At 39.5% G+C, this 13,705-nt stretch overlaps 1 protein-coding gene across 3 annotated transcripts in view; it reads left to right on the plus strand.

Moving 5' to 3' along the window:
* The window catches only part of CORIN (corin, serine peptidase), a 244,707-nt gene that overhangs the window by 31,640 nt on the left and 199,362 nt on the right, over positions 1-13,705 (plus strand). The gene's annotated exons all lie outside the window — the stretch shown is intronic.

Raw genomic sequence — 13,705 nt, forward strand, 5'->3', positions numbered from 1 at the left:
TCAGATGCTTAACCAACTGTGCCACCCAGGTGCCCCTCTTTTTTTCTTTTAATTTTTGAGAGAGATAGGCAGGAGAGAGGGGCAGAGGGAGAGAGAGAGAGAGACAGAGAGAGAGAGAGAGAGACAGAGAATCTTTTTTAAAAACGTTTATTTATTTTTGAGAGAGAGGGTGGGGGGTGAGGGCCAGAGAGAAGAAGACAGAGGATCTGAAGCAGATGCTGCACTGACAGCACAGAGCCCAATTTGGGGCTCAAACTCACAAACCATGAGATCATGACCTGAGCTGAATCCACTGAGCCACCCAGATGCCCCAGGAGAGAAAGAAGACAGAGAGAGAGAGAGAGAGAGAATGAAAGGGAATCTTAAGGAGGCTCCACACTCAGTGCAGAGCTAGATGTGGGGCTCCAACCCACTAGCCTGGGATCATGACCTGAGACAAAATCAAGAGTTGGAGCCTCAACTGACTGAACCACCCAGCCTGCCTGCAAATGTTTGTTCTGGCTTTCAACTTATAAAAGAAATCTTAAACACATACTCAAACTAAATATTACACGCCAATTTTTAACTGAGTGGAGACCAAACACCAAGTAATTTGTGCTGACAGATGAATTCATTTGTATTTGGATCTTGCTATCTTTTTAAGTGAATAATATGCTAAACCTAAAAGGTGAGCTGTTTGAGGGGAGAAACCCCAAAACATTACTTTTGGTAGCTACCTATCGCTATGAATCAGGATATTTTTGATCATGTGCAGTCAAATGAAATAGAGAAATAAATAGCAAGATGATTTTGATCAAATTGCTCACCAACAACTTTGAATTTTTGTATTTCCCCAAAACTACCTGTTATTTTCTCAATGATTGATTTTAATAAGTAACACGTTTATAACTTATACAGTAAATTAATCCTAATAAAATACAGCTTCTATCTATTTGTAGATATTAGGATCTTATATGGTATTAATTTGAAAATAGTATTTATCTGCTACAAAAATGCTTGAGAACCACTGCTATGAGCGGTAGTTTACCATTGGAAGATCTTTCCAAGCAGGGAGGAATCTGACCGTATTTGCATCTACAAAAGACAGTAGGTCTAGATTTACCACAGAGGATTGGGGGCAGAAAGACAGGAGGCCTTTTTGAGGCTCTGGCTGTGATCTAAGTAAAAACATGATAAGGGCTTGAATGAAGGCATTCGGTGCATTAAAATCAGAAATCAGGGCTGATTGGATTTTGGAGTAAAGGACAAAGAGGCGTCAATGTTGACCTCTGGATTTTTGACAACCAGAGTGACTTGGGTAGCATTTGTTCAAGGAGGAAGTAAAAGTGGAGGAGTGGGATGTAGGTAGACGGAGGGCAGGTTGGAGGCTTAGTTTGGGCATGTTAACTTAGAGCTCTTCATGGGACAACAAACTACATTGGCATTCTAGTTTCAGTGCATTTATCTTGAGCAAATTCAACAGTGTAGGCAAGACCAAGAAATGAATGTAGGCCTAGCAGAACATGTTGCTTTCCTATGGAAACTTCAAGGGAAATTGTGACGACACGTGATTTTTGGCTTTTGTGCTCACTTTAGAACTTGAGGTGCTTGAGTATCTCGGTTGAGCACCGATTCTTAATTTCAGCTCAGCTCATGATCCCGTGGTCATGAGATCGAGCCCCAAGTTGAGCTTTGTGCTGGGCATGGAGCCTGCTTGGAATTGTCTCTCTCCCTCTCTCTGCCCTTTCCCCCCAAAATAAATGAATAAACACAAAGAACCTAACTCCCACCCCACTGTTACTGGTTTGAAGCCAGAAGCATCCAGAAAGGAAGCCACGAAGGGAGTCCTCACCAGTTATGAAGGTGTGAGTCTCACTGGCAGTTGAAGCAAGAGAAATAGATGAACTATAAACAGAAACTGTACTGATCAAAAGCTGAGGGCAAAAGCCCTGGAGTATTTAAGGGGAAGATAAAGAAAAAGAAGGAAACAAGATACAGGAGAATGGTCAGAGAAGAAGGAAAAGAACCCGGAAATGTGGGTTTTCTAGCCAAGAGAGGAGAGACACTGCAGAGGTCAGAAGGTGACAAGTAAGGAGAGGGCACAGGGAGTGGCTCAACCCAGTTAGACTCCAGGTTTTCTACTGGGGTTTTGGTCTCCCTGCCCCCACATGGTGCCCACTGTGGCCGGCTCTCAGGCCAGAGGCAGGAGGAATATCAGAAACTCATCTCTGCCCCTCTTTTCTGCCACGTCTCAACTCCCCTCCCGAGCTGTCCTGACTTTGTTTCCTTTCCTGAGCCTTCAGGTACTTTCTGTGTGTGTTTTCTCCAGGTTTATAGTTGTTATCTCTGCGAGGGGCTGTCTGGTAGGAGCTCCCTCACTCTGACCGCTGTCATTTTTAAAAGTCTAATTCTTGTAAGAGTGTGTTCAGAGGCTCACACACACTGAAGAATATTTCCTTTCATCCTCAGGGTAGAACGCTAATGTAAGTTTTAAACGCATTTTTAAGTACCTCAGTGCTTAGAGGCCTCTGCACAGAGGAGAGATGCTATTAAAGCAGTGCCTTTAATTGGGTTAACTTTGTTTGTTTCTTTATTAGATTCTAATTTTTCTTTACAGCTTTACTGAGATATAATTCACATACCTATTTAAAGTGTATAATTGAACACTTCCTAGTATATTCACAGTTAAGTGTAACTGTCACTACAATCAATTGTGGAACATTTTTATCACTTTAAGAAGAAACTATACTTTTTACTGTCTGCTCTCTATATTTCCATCCTCTCTCTGCTCTAGCCCTAAGCAGTCACTAATCTATGTTCTGTGTCTACAGATGTCCCTATTCTGGACATTTTGCATGATCGTATGTGACTTTTGTAACTGACGTTTTTTATTTGACATAATATTTTCAAGGTTCATTCATGTTGTATAGTGTATCAGTACACCCATTCTTTCTTACGGCCAGATAATGTTCTACTGTATTGATTTACCACGTTTTTTAAAATCCATTTACCAATTGATGGACATTTTCATTGTTTCCATCTTTTGGTTATTATGAATAATGTTGCTCTGAATATTCATGTACAAGTTTTTGTGTGACCTGTGTTTTCATTTCTCTTGGGTAATACGTAAGAGTACAATTTTTTTAATCACTATATATGGGATTAGGAAATGTACCATTTACAACCACTTCTAAATGCATTTTGGCTTAGATTTAGGTAAGCTTTATTTTTTTTTTAATGTTTTATTTATTTCTGAGAGAAAGCAGACAGCATGAGCAGGGGAGGGTCAGAGAGAGAGGGAGATACAAAATCCGAAACAGGCTCCAGGCTCTGAGCTAGTTGTCAGCAGAGAGCCCGACACGGGGCTCAAACCCACGAACCATGAGATCATGACCTGAGCTGAAGTCAGACACTTAACTGACTGAACCACCCAGGTACCCCAGATTTAGGTAACCTTTAAAAGTGAGAGTTTCCTGGACATTTTCTTCAAAAACAGTCTTTTTATAGATTCTGCCCCAGATGATTTGATACAGATATGTTAAGCAGTGTCTGCTCAAATAAACATTTCCTATTTTGTAACTGAGATGTTTGTTTTTATAATAAGCAATAAAACAATTTTATATTTTTGTTTTTTAAAAAAAAACCTCATTAGATTATTCTGCTTACTTTTAAAAATGTTCTGTTTGGCTTGAGTTTATGACTACATGCTCTTTCAAAGTTTTGTATTTATTTATGGGTCCATAAAGGTTGCTGTGGGATGCTGGGATCCTAATTTTGTATAAATACCAGGAGCTGTAGCTTCAAAAGGCAATAAGAGCGAGAGGATTATCAATTAGGAAAAGATAATAAAACCCTTATGCTAATAAAGATGCACTCTGTGTAGTAATGTGTTTTGTCCCTTTGGGCTTCTCTCATGCAAAAGGTCAAGTTGGTAAAAAGATTCCGTATGATAAGGAAGTTGGACTTTCTAAATAATTATTTCAGGAGCAAGACATAGAGGAGAGCAGTAACAAATTGTTTCTCTTCTCAACCCCCAAACCTGAAGCTGGAGCTACAAAGGTTTAGTTTAGTTTAGTATTTCTTTTTTCATTTTTTTGAAAGTTTATTTATTTATTTTGAGAAAGACAGAGAGACTGTGAGTGGGGCAGGGGCAGAAAGATGGACAGAGGGAGAATCCCAATTGGGCTGTGCGTGGTCAGTACATAGATCCTGAAGCAGGGCTCAAACTTATGAAACGATGAGATCATGAGCTGAAATCAAGAGTCAGACACATAACTGGCTAAGCCATCCAGGTGCCCCAGGTTAGTATTTCTAAAATTATTGGATGGTCTGAGCTGTCCATATGGTTCCAGAGATTTGGATTCTAAAATAAAGATTTAGGTTTTTAAAAAGTGAAAGTCCAGGATCAGATGGATTTCAGGGTGGATTTTATCAAACATTTAAAAAAGAGCTGGGGCACCTGGGTGGTTCAGTCGGTTAAGCTTCCGACTTCAGCTCAGGTCATGATCTCACAGTCTGTGAGTTTGAGCCCTATGTTGGGCTCTGTGCTGACGGCTCAGAACCTGGAGCTCAGATTCTGTGTCTCCCTCCCTCTCTGCCCCTTTCCTGCTCATATTTTGTCTCACTCTCTCTCTCTCTCTCTAAAATAATAAATAAACATTAAAAAATAATAATAATAAATAAAGAAGAGTTAATAGAAGAAAGAAAGAAAGAAAGAAAGAAAGAAAGAAAGAAAGAAAGAAAGAAAGAAAGAAAGAAAGAAAGAAAGAAGAGGAAGGGGAGCTTACAAAGACATTCTATGAAGCCAGCATTACCCTGATACCAAAACCAGACAAAGACACCACACAAAAAAAGAAAATGATAACCCAGTATCCCTGATGAACACAAATACAAAAATTCTTAACAGAATTGCAAACTATTCACTAACAGATTAAAAGGATTATTTACCAGAATCAAGTGGGATTTATTCTGAGGATGCAAGGATGATTCAATATTCGCAAATCAATCAATATGATAAACCATATCAACAAAATGAAGAATAAAAATCATGTGATCATCTTAATAGATGTGGAAAACCATTTGACAAAATTCAACATCTGTTCATGATAAATGTTCTCAACAAAGTGGGTTATAGGGAACATACCTCAACATAATAAATGCCACATGTAAAAAAACTCACAGCTAACATCATACTCAATGGTGAAAAACTGAAAGCCTTTCTTATAAGATTAGCATCTCTCGCTACCCTTATTCAACATTGTACTGGAAGTCCTATCCACGGCAATCAGAAAAGGAAAAAAAATAAGAGGAACCCATATTGGTAAGGAGGAAGTTAAGCTGTCACTACTTGCTGATGGCACAATACTGTACACAGAAAATCTTAAATCCTCCACCAAAAACTATTAGATGAAATAAATAAATAAATAAATAAATGGTAAATTTGCAGGATACAAAATTAACCCCCCAGAAATCAAGACTATTTCTATACACTAATGAAGTAGCGTCAATAGGAGAAATTAAGAAAACAAATCCATTTAGAATTGCACCAAAAAGAATAAAATACCTAGGAATAAACTTAACCAAGACAGTGGAAACTGTCTGAAAACTGTGAAACATTGATGAAAGAATGGGAAGAATTAATATTGTTAAAATGTCCATATTATCCAAAACAATCTACATTTTTGATGCAATTACTATGAGACTACCAACAACATTTCACATAGAATTATAGAAGAAATAATACCAGAATGTGTATAGGACCCAGAAGACCCCAAGTAGCCAAAGGCAACATGAGAAATATGAACAAAACTGGAGGCACCACAATCCCAGATTTCAAGATATGCAACAAAGCTAGAGTAATGAAAACAGTACAGTGCAAGCACAAAAATAGATACATATTATCAATGACACAGAATGGAGCTCAGAAATAAACTTGTACTTATATAGTCAATATATCTATGAGAAAGAAGGCAAGAATATATAATGGGAAAAAGTCTCTTCAACAAATGGAGCTGGGAAAACTAGACAGCTGCATGTTGAAGCATGAGAGTGGACCACTTACTTACAGCAGACACAAAAATAAACTCAAAATGGATTAAAGATTTAAATGTGACACTGAAACCATAAAATTCCTAGAAGAAAGCATAAGTAGTGATTTCTCTGAGATCAGCCACAGAAATATTTTCCTTGTATGTCTCCTGAAGCAAGGGAAACACAAGTAAAATTAAACTATTGGGACTACACCAAAATAAAAAGCTTCTGCACAGCGAAGGAAACCATTAACAAAACAAAAAGGCAACTACCTGAATGGGAAAGGATACACACAAATTATATACCTGATAAAGGGTTAATATCCAAAATACACAAAGAGCTTATACAACTTAACCCACAAAAATCCAATTAAAAAATGGGCTGAGGACCTGAATGACATTTTTCGAAAGAAGGCATGCAGACACATGAGAAGATGCTCAACATCACCAGTGATCAGGGAAATGCAAATTACAACACAATGATACATCACTTTACAGCTGTCAGAATGGCTAAAATAAAATGGTGAGGATGTGGAGAAAAAAAATGCTCTCATACACTGTTGGTGGGAATGCAAATGGGTACAGCCCCTGTGGAAAGCAGTGTGGCTGTTCCTCAAAAAAAAAAATATTACCATATGATCCAGCAGTTCCACTATTGGGTATTCACTCAAAGAAAATGAAAACACTAATTCAAAAAGATATTGCTTCCCTATGTTTATTGCAGCATCATTTACAATAGTCCAGATGTGGAAGCATCAGTAGACAACTGGATAAGATGGTGTGGTATATAGACACAATGGGATATTATGCAGGCATAAAAAATGATGAGATCTTGCCATTTGTGATGACATGGATAGACCTAAAGTCTGTTATGCTAAGTGAGATAAATCAGACTAAGAAAGGTAAATACTGTATGATTTTACTCGTAAGTGAAATCTGAAAACACAAAACAAGTGAATAAATAAACTAAAAGTGGAATGAGACTACGAATACAGAGAACACACTGATGGTTGCCAGAGGGAAGTGGGTGAGAGGATGGGCAAAATAGGTGAATGGGATTGGGAGGTACAGGCTTCCAGTTACGGAGTAAGTCACAGGAATAAAAGACAGCGTTGGGAATATAGTCAGTGATATTATAGTTGTGTTGTATGGTGACAGATGGTAGCTACATCTGTGGCGAGCATAGTAGAACAGAGAGAAGTTGCATTATGTTGCACAACTGAAACTAATGAGTCACTAATGTGACTCAATTTTTTTTTTTTTTTAGATTTAGGATTTTGAAACACATTGAAAAGAAAATTGAAGAGTAGGAAAGTTACAATACTCTCCCCAGGTTTTTATTTCTTTAGTTCTAATCTAATAACGAAGGGCCATGTGACACAGAAAAGTAATTTATAATGTCACAAGGAGGCTGGGGTTTAACGTCTTCCTCTTCCATTTACCAGATGTGTGAGGTTTCGTCAGACATTTTAACTTCTCTGTGAGAGGGGGAATATAATTCTTATTCATTTTGCAGCATTGTTACAAAAGTTGAATGAAATAAAATTTGTGAAAGCGTTTTTGTACATGGCAAAATTAATTATTAAGGGAAATAATTCATTTTTACTACACTCAAAAATTAACTTAAAATGTGCTTATCTTTTTTTAACTATCCATAAGACCTAGAATCTTCGTGCAATGATCCATTGTCGTAGTAATCCCATAATCCATAAATCCACAACCCTATAACCCAGCCATTGCCACAGTATATTTCAATTGCCAGTATAGTTGCTAGGAAGGAATAAACTTGACTGACTGTTGGGTTTGCAATGTGATGGCAAGTTTCACATGACTTTTATGCTTAGACCCGCGTGCTAATTTCAGTGGTTATCCATTTCTTATCAGAACTAAACTAGGGGGAGATTGTATTGTCAGCTATCCCTGGAAGAGTCAGCTTCTGCCCTAGAGTACTTTATTAGAGATTGAATTGATATCTGCTTGAAATTATATGTAAATATCTAAATAACATCTAAACACATATATGCAATATTTTTTTAAAAATATTTTTATTTATTTCTAGGAGAGAGAGAGAGACAGCGTGAGCAGGGGAAGATCAGAGAGAGAGGGTGATACAGACTCTGAAATAGGCTCCAGGCTCTGAGCTGGCAGTCAGCACAGAGCCCGATGCGGGGCTCGAACCCATGGACCGCGAGATCATGACCTAAGCGAAGTCGGACGCTTAACCGACTAAGCCACCCAGGCGCCCCATATATGCAATATTTATTTTGCTATATTGGGAAACATTTGAAAGAGATGGAATTGTAGCCATATTTGATACTAGTCGATCCTTTAACAAACATTTATTGAGTTCAAGGCAATATGCTACGGCATTGAATAAACTGAATAAACTTACCCTCCTGGATGCCACAATTCAATGAGGGAGGGAGGCATTAAAAAATAGTCACACAATTAATTAATGCCAACAGAGGTAACTGATGTGGGAAGAGACAGTTACTAGGAGAGCTTTATGAGAGGGGCCCAAAGCTCGTTTGAGTCCAGGGCAGACTTTTCTAAGGGAGTGGCACTCATGAGGAGCTCCACAATGGGGACAATAAGGGCCCTGGAGGAAGGGAGTGACATGTTTGATCTGGTAGAGGCTTTTAAAAGGTGCCTTTGGCAGGTGTGAGGAAAGAAGGTTGCAGCAGGTAGAGTATGTGGCAGGGAGAAAAAATGAAGGGGTGTATTGCAATAGTGCTACAAGTGCGGTGCTTTAGGTTTTGCTTTGCACTGAGTTTTGCAAACCGTTGTTCATCTTAATTCAATTTCATCAAAGTTATGGTCCAAAAGTTCTCATTGGGATGCCCCCTATCTTCTTTCCCAGGCTTTTGAGGCCTTGGTTTCAAAGGCTCTCCCATTCATCCACATCAAAAATACATTTTGTTTGTTTTAGCCATAAGCTTATTATGTGTGGTATAAGGTAACTTTCCTAATTTTCTTAATACTATGAAAGGACTATGTGGGTTTTTTTTTGCTTGTTTTGTCATGCAATAAAGAAAGAAAAATTGTAGTGGTGAAGATTATAGCAAATATGGTAAATAGGCCATTTTTCTTGAATTCAAGAGAACTATTCCTTTACAAAAATGTTCGATGAGGGGGGCTTGGGTGGCTCAGTCGGTTAAGCGACCGACTTCGGCTCAGGTCATGATCTCCTGGTTCTTGAGTGTGAGCCCCACGTCGGGCTCTGTGCTGACAGCCAACTCAGAGCCTGGAGCCCATTTTGGATTCTGTGTCTCCCTCTCTCTCTGCCCCTCCCCTGTGCATGTTCTGTCTCTCTTTCCTTCAAAAATAAACATTAAAAAAAATTTTTTTTTTAATGTTTTATTTATTTCTGAGAGAGAGAGAGAGACAGCGTGAGCAGGGGAGGGTCAGAGAGAGGGGAAGACACAGAATCTGAAACAGGCTCCCGGCTCTGAGCTAGCTGTCAGCACAGAGCCCGACACAGGGCTTGACTCGAACCCACGAACCGTGAGATCATGACCTGAGCTGAAGTCGGATGCTTAACCGACTGAACCACCCAGGCGCCCCTAAAAATTTTTTTTAAGTGCTAGATGAGCTAAACGTCATTGAACTTAAATATAGTTTTTCTCTTAGCAAATTTCTTTGCAGCTTGTGGCTTTTACAAGAGTTTGGAGTTATCAGAATTTTAACTTCCTAATTTATAATGTTGTATTTTGACTATCACTTTAACATGGGAAAGCCTCCCAGATCCTTATTTCCTTACACCAAAAAAATTAAGATCCTCTGATCTTTTATGACCCAGCTCCACGTTACTTAATTGAGCCCCCAAATTCCTTTAATAACCCTGACCTTCTGGTACAGATTCATGGACATAGAGCTTCTAAACTTGAGAATAGTTTTCTTTAACTGCTCGGGCTTGAGGTTATATGTAATGTCTCAAGCTGTTTGAAACGGGAGTTTAAAGCCTTATACTCAAAGTGTGGTGCATGGGCTGGCAACACTCAAAGTGTGGTGCATGGGCTGGCAACGTCAACATCACTTGAGAGTTTGTGTGAAGTGCAAATTCCACTCCAACCTCCTCCCTTTGCATTCCAGCAAGAGCCCCAGGTGATTTCTCTGCTTGGTTCAGTCCTCCACCCACTGCGATCTGATCTTCCCCTCTTTCTCTTCTTGTCATCCTACTAAATACTGTTACTGGGGCACCAGTGACTTTTTACCCAATGCACAGCATTTGAAACTGATGTGTGTTTGAACAAGACTTTAAAATGAAGAGCCCCTGCTTCCTCTCCGTGCTTGTTTACACCAGTTGAGAAAGAGCATGTTCGTTGTTAGTTGATGCCAGCGGCACCGTCTTTCGTTCTAGTAGGATCATGTGACCAGATAGAATCTTGCCCAGTCTTGACTTTCTTCTCAAAACGCTCTTCTGTTTTGCCTGCATATTATCACTTCTGACTTTGCTTCTGTCTCTGACTGTTCTATCTCTCTGTCTTCTTGAGCTTATCTTTCTTCTCGCCATTAAATGTTGGGGTTTCTGTCCTACGCTCTCTCTCTTCTCACTTTACACTCATGCCTCTCTTGGCAATGTATATTCAAATATTCATTAAGCCCTACGCTGGTGCCAAGCATTCTGCTGGGCACTTAAGATGCAGACATGCATAATACACCTTCCTACCTCAGGAAGGACAAGGAAACAGACAATTGCTCTTGAGTATATGTGTGATACAAACAGTGTATCCTCTGGGACCACAAAGATCAGATTTTGTGGGGGGTCTGACGAGGCATTCTACAGGAAATGTTTAGATTGCTCTAGATTTTATACTCAATGAATTGTAATAAAAATGACAAAAGGTGGCTTCTACAAATTCTATTTTTCATTATCTGTATCAGTCAGGATCGGCTATGCAATAATGTGTAACAAAAGTAATCTTAGAACAGTAGTGGTTTAGAAATAGCAAAGGTCAATTTCTCACTCATGCTGGATGTCCTTTGTGAATGACATGGGGGCTATGCTCATTCAGAGACTAAAGTGATGAACCAGCCATCATCATGCACCTGTGTAGTTATTGTACCAAAGAGAAAGAAAAAGAGCACTGGATATTTTTTTTTCAAAGATTCTTTTTTTTAATAATACAGTATTATTAACTATAATCATCATGCTGTACATTAGATTCCCAGAGCTTATTCACCTTATAACTGAAAACTTGTGCCCTTTGAGCACAACATCAGAAATGTCCAGAGACAGAGAATGAGGCCAGAGAATGTAACCCAAGCATGTGTCTTAGTGAATGTGAGAGACTTCAAAATATTTGATGAACAGCGCTAATGACTGTTACCCTTATCTCAATGAGGGGTCTCTTCATATACACAGTAATTCAAACCATAAACTTTGAAGTGACCTCTGACTTTTTCCCTGATGTACCCACAATTTTGCCTCTTCCAAAAGTTACCTTAGTCTTCAACTGCTTTTGCCTTGGTTCAGGCTTTCCTCTTTTCTCACTTGGACTTGACCCCTTTCCATCACCACGCTGCTGCCAGAGTGATCATTCTAATGTGCCATGCTTTTTAAGATCCTTCAAAAGTTCTTCATCACAAGACCAAATCCAAGCCTTTAACAAGAACTCTTCTTCACAGTCTGGCTTCTTCTCTCTCTTTAGCCTTCCCTGCTAGTCATGTTTAGTCACTTGCTGCTCAGCTTTGCTTATCTTTCCCCCTTTGCTCCAACTAGAAAGTTCTCCATTCCCTATTACCTCACCTCCTGCTTCCCCACAAATGCTTTGCTCAAACCTAGACAATGCTTAATTATCTTTTAAGATTTATAAGGAGGACCATTTCCCCCTAGGAAACCTTTCCTGACTTTCTTTTTTTTTTATATTTTTTTTAATGTTTTATTTATTTCTGAGAGAGAGAATGACAGCATGAGCAGGTGAGAGTCAGAGAGAGAGGGAGACACAGAATCTGAAACAGGCTCCAGGCTCTGAACTGTCAGCACAGGGCCCGACGCGGGGCTTGATCCCACAAACCGTGAGATTATGGCCTGAGCCAAAGTCAGACGTTCAACCGACTGAACGACCCAGGCACCCCTTTCCTGACTTTCTCAGATGGAATGACAGCTACCTCTCTACTTTCTGTCATCAGATTGTCTTATGTTTACCATTCTCCAAGCACTTGTATCATGGTTTGTGTTTTTAGACTACATGCCTGTTTCCCTCAACTAATCTATAAACGTCTTGATGATAGGAAGCTTTTACGAAATGCTGTGTTTTCAGCAAATAGTAAATAGAATGTTCCTGGCACATAGAAAAATGCCAAGTGAATGTATTACCACGTGGCTAGAGATGTAAAGATGAGGCATTACTTGGAAACTCCCATCGTAGGAAGATAATTGTCTACATGCATAAGATGGTTGATTCTTTTTAAAACCTGTAGACTTTGTCCAAAGTAAGAAGTGTGTGTGTGTGTGTGTGTGTGTGTGTGTGTGAGTGTGTGTTATGTCCTGACTCCATTCTTGGCAACATTAAATAACTCTTGAAAACTTCAGTTTCCTCCTCTCTCTGTAATTCTGTAGAGTTAATTACAGCATCTATGTCACAAAATTGTTGGAAGGCTAACTCAGTAGATGCCTATAGTGAAGATCCTTAGCAAGGTGCCTGTGTTCATTTCCTATCGCTGCTGTAACACTTTGATTACTTGGTACAACACAAATACACCACCTTGGAGTTACAGAGGGCAGAAGTTGAAATAGGTCTCACTGGGCTAAAATGAAGGTGTTGACAGTACTGTATTCCTTCTGGAGGCTCTAGGGGATGGTCTGTTTTCTGTCTTTCCCAGCTTCTGGAGTCTTCATATATTCCCTGACTTGTGGCCGGCCTCTTTCCATCTTCAAAATGAGCAATGGTCCATTAAGTCCTTCTCACACTGCATGACTCTGATACACACAACCTCTCACCTCCCTCTTCTGCTTATAAAAACCCTGTGACTGTCTTGGGTTCATGTGAATAATAGAGGGTAATTTCCCCATCTTAAATTCCATGACTAACTCACATTGGCAGCATCTCGTTCGCCATTTAAGGTGTCTATGGTAGTATATTCACAGGTTCTGGGATGTAGGAGGTGGATGTCTCTGGGGGAACGTTAATTTTGCCTACCACAGTGCTTGATACGTTCATTATAAGTGACCAGTGAAGTTTGGCTATTATTACTGGAGTTATAGACTTTTCCTTAAAGGTTGTTATTTTTTAATTTTTTAATGTTTTATTTATTTTTGAAAGAGAGACAGAGAGACAGAGTGTGAGTAGGGAGGGGCAGAGAGAGAGAGGGCGACACAGACTCCAAAGGAGGCTTCAGGCTCTGAGCTGTCAGCACAGAGCCCGACGCAGTGCTTGAACCCACGAACCATGAGCTCATGACCTGAGCCTAAGTCAGCCGCTTAACCGACTGAGCCACTCAAGTGCCCCTCCTTAAACATTGTTAATTCAACAGAGCTGTGTTCCAGAGCTGAAACACTTTTGATCCAAACAACCTTGACTGGTGTGGCCTTGTATTATTAACTGGGCGTGAAAGAGCCACATTTCTTTTTACTCCAAAAGTAGGTTAAGTGATTCACTTTTGAAAATTACCTTAGCCATTTGGTTATGTGGGATGCACTTAGAGAAAACGGAAATTGATATTTATTTGAAAGTGCCTACATAGCCCTGAGGAAG

This window comes from Crocuta crocuta, unplaced genomic scaffold (assembly GCF_008692635.1).
Source record: "Crocuta crocuta isolate KB4526 unplaced genomic scaffold, BGI_CrCroc_1.0 scaffold282, whole genome shotgun sequence".
Lineage (NCBI taxonomy): Eukaryota > Metazoa > Chordata > Mammalia > Carnivora > Hyaenidae > Crocuta > Crocuta crocuta.